The sequence below is a fragment of the Dama dama genome, unplaced genomic scaffold (genome assembly GCF_033118175.1).
Source record: "Dama dama isolate Ldn47 unplaced genomic scaffold, ASM3311817v1 ptg000109l, whole genome shotgun sequence".
In the NCBI taxonomy this organism is placed as follows: Eukaryota; Metazoa; Chordata; class Mammalia; order Artiodactyla; family Cervidae; genus Dama; species Dama dama.
In genome coordinates, this window is record NW_026870920.1 from 4,657,501 (window position 1) to 4,661,640 (window position 4,140).

The window sequence follows — 4,140 nt, forward strand, 5'->3', positions numbered from 1 at the left end:
TCCTGATGTTTTTCAACACCGCTTCATGCTCCGCCTATTTTTCAGGCCGTTTCATGCTCCTCATATTTTTGACACCTTTAGAAGCTCTTCATATATTTCACACCTTTTCAGGCTCTTCATGTTTTTGATCACCGCTTCATGCTCCGCCTATTTTTCAGACCGTTTCATTCCCCTCATATATTTGACACATTTTGTACCTCTTCAGATATTTCACACCTTTTCAGGCTCTTCATTTTTTTCAACACCAATTCATGATCCTCCTATTTTTCAAATCGTTTCATGCTCATCTCATTTTGACACCTTTTGAAGCTCTTCATATATTTCACACCTTATGAAGCTCTTCATATTTTTCATACCTTTTCAGGTTCTTCATGATTTTCAACACCGCTTCATGCTCCTTGTATTTTTCAGACCTTTTCATGCTCATCTCTTTTTTGACACCTTTTGAAGCTCTTCATATTTTTCACACCTTTTGAACCTCTTCATATTCTTCACATTTTTGAAGCTCTTCATACTTTTCACACGTTTTCAGACTCTTCATGTTTTTCAACACCGCTTCATGCTCCTGCTATTTTTCTGACCGTTTCATACTCCTCATGTATTTCACACATTTTGAAGCTCTTCATATTTTTCACACCTTTTCAGGCTCTTCATGTTTTTCAACACCGCTTCATGCTCCTCCTATGTTTCAGACCGTTTAATCCTCCTCATGTATTCCACACCTTTTGAATCTCTTCGTATTTTCAACACCTTTTCAGGCTCTTCATGTTTTTGAACATCATTTCATGCTCCTCCTATTTTTCAGAGAGTTTCATGCTCCTAATATATTTCACTCCTTTTGAAGCTCTTCATATTTTTCACACCTTTTCAGGCTCTTCATGTTTTTGAACACCGCTCATGATCCTCCAAATTTTCAGACCGTTTCATGCTCTTCATATTTTTAACACCTTTTGAAGCTCTTCATATTTTTCACACCTTTTCAGGCTCTTCATGTTTTTCCACACCACTTCATGCTTCTCTTATTTTTCAGAAAGGTTTCATGCTCCTCATGAATTTCACACCTTTTGAAGCTATTCATATTTTTCACAACTTTTCAGGCTCTTCATGTTTCTGATCACCGTTTCATGCTTCTCCTATCTTTCAGACCGTTTCATGCTTCTCATATTTTTGACACCATTTGAAGCTCTTCATATTTTTCACACCTTTTCAGGCTCTTCATGTTTTTGAACACCGCTTCATGCTCCTCCTATTTTTCAGACCGGTTCATGCTCCTCATATTTTTGACACCTTTTGAAGCTCTTCATATTTTTCACACCTTTTCATGTTTTTCATGTTTTTCAACACCGCTTCATGCTTCTCCTATTTTTCAGACCGTTTCATGCTCCTCATATTTTTGACACATTTTGAAGCTCTTCATATTTTTCACACATTTTCAGGCTCTTCATGTTTTTCAACACCATTTCATGTTCCTCCTATTTTTCAGACCGTTTCATACTCATCTCGCTTTTGACACATTTTGAAGGTCTTCATATTTTCCACACCTTTTGAAGCTCTTCATATTTTTCAAACGGTTTCAGGCTCTTAATGTTTTTCAACACCGCTTCTTGCTCCTCCTATTTATCAGACCGTTTCATGGTCCTCATATTTTTGACACGTTTTGAAGCTCTTCATTTTTTTCACACCTTTTGAAGCTCTTCATATTTTTCACACCTTTTCAGGCTCTTCATGTTTATTACACCGCTTCATGCTGCTCCTATTTTTCAGACCGTTTCATGCTCCTCATATTTTTGACACCTTTTGAAAGTCTTCATATCTTTCACACGTTTTCAGGCTCTTCAGGTTTTTTACACCGCTTCATGCTGCTCCTATTTTTCAGACCGTTTCATGCTCCTCCTATTTTTGACACCTTTTGAAGCTCTTCATATTTTTCACACCTTTTCAGGCTCTTCATGTTTTTGAACACCGTTTCATTCTCCTCCTATTTTTCAGACCGTTTCATGCTCCTCATATTTTTGACACCTTTTGAAGCTCTTCATATTTTTCACACCTTTTCAGGCTTTTCATGTTTTTGAACACCGCTTCATGCTCCTCCTATTTTTCACACCTTTTGAACCTCTTCATATTTTTTACACCTTTTTAGGCTCCTCAGGTTTTTGAACACCGCTTCATGCTCCTCCTATTTTTCAGACCGTTTCATGCTCCTCATGTATTTCACACCTTTTGAAACTCTTCATTTTTTGACACAATTTCAGCCTCTTCATGTTTCTGACCACCGTTTCATGCTCCTCCTATTTTTCAGACCGTTTCATGCTCATCTCTTTTTTGACACCTTTTGAAGCTCTTCGTATTTTTCACACCTTGTGAAGCTCTTCATATTTTTCACACCTTTTCAGGCTCTTCATGTTTTTGAACACCCTTTAATGCTCCTCCTTTTTTTCAGATCGTTTCATGCTCCTCATATTTTTGACACCTTTGAATCTCTTCATATTTTTCACACCTTTTGAAACTCTTCTTATTTCTCACACGTTTTCAGTCTCTAAATGTTTTTGAACACCGCTTCATGTTATTCCTATTTTTCAGACCGTTTCATGCTCGTCATATTTTTGTCACCTTTTCAGGCTCTTCAGGTTTTTGAACACCGCTTCAAGCTCCTCCTATTTTTCAGACCGTTTCATACTCTTCATATTTTTGACACATTTTGAAGCTCTTCATATTTTTCACACCTTTTCAGGCTCTTCATGTTTTTCAACACCGTTTCATGCTCCTCCTATTTTTAAGACCGTTTCATGCTCCTCATATTTTTGACACATTTTGAAGCTCCTCATATTTTTCACACTTTTTGAAGCTCTTCATATATTTCACACTTTTTCAGTATCTTCATGTTTTCAACACCACTTCATGCTCCTCCTATTTTTCAGACCGTTTCATGCTCCTCATATTTTTGACACCTTTTAAAGCTCTTCATATTTTACACACCTTTTCAGGCTCTTCATATTTTTGAACATCGTTTCATGCACCTCCTATTTTTCAGACCATTTCAATCTCCTCATATTTTTGACACCTTTTGAAGCTCTTCATATTTTACACACCTTTTCAGGCTCTTCATGTTTTTCAACACTGCTTCATTATCCTCCTATTTTTAAGACAGTTTCATGCTCCTCTCACTTCTGAAACCTTTTGAAGCGCTTCATATATTTCAAACATTTTCAGGCTCTTCATGTTTTTCAACACTACTTCATGCTCCTCATATTTTTCAGACCGTTTCATGCTCCTCATATTTTTGACACCTTTTGAAGCTCTTCATATTATTCACACCTTTTCATGCTCTTCATGTTTTTGAACAACGCTACAATCCTCCTGCTATTCTTCAGAACGTTTCATGCTCCACATATTTTTCACACCTTTTCAGGCTCTTCATGTTTTTGAACATCGTGTCATGCTCCTCCTATTTTTCAGACCGTTTCATGCTCCTCATATTTTGGACCCCTTTGAATCTCTTCATATTTTGCACACCTTTTGAAGCTCTTCATATTTTTCACACGTTTTCAGGCTTTTCATGTTTTCAACACCGCTTCATGCTCCTCCTTTTTTTCAGACCGTTTCATTCTCCTCATATTTTTGACACCTTTTAATGCTCTTTATATTTTTCACACTTGTCATGCTCTTCATGTTTTCAACTCTGTTTCATGCTTCTCCTATTTTTCAAACTGTTTCATGCTCCTCATATTTTTCACAGCTTTTGAAGCTGTTCATATTTTTCACATCTTTTCAGGCTCTTCATGTTTTGGAACACCGTTTCAAGCCCCTCCTATTTTTCAGACCGTTTCATGCTCCTCATATTTTTGACGCCTTTTGAACCTCCTCATTTTTTCACAACTTTTGAAGCTCTTCATATTTTTCCACACCATTCCATGCTGCCTCTATTTTTCAGACCGTTTCCTGCTTCTCCTATTTTTCAAACCATTTCATTCTCCTCATATTTTTGACACCTTTTGAAGCTCTTCATGTCTTTCAACACCGTTTCATGCTGCTCCTATTTTTCAGACCGTTTCATGATCCTCTTATTTTTCAGACCGTTTCATGCTCCTCATATTTTTGACACTTTTGAAGCTCTTCATGTCTTTCAACACTGTTTCATGC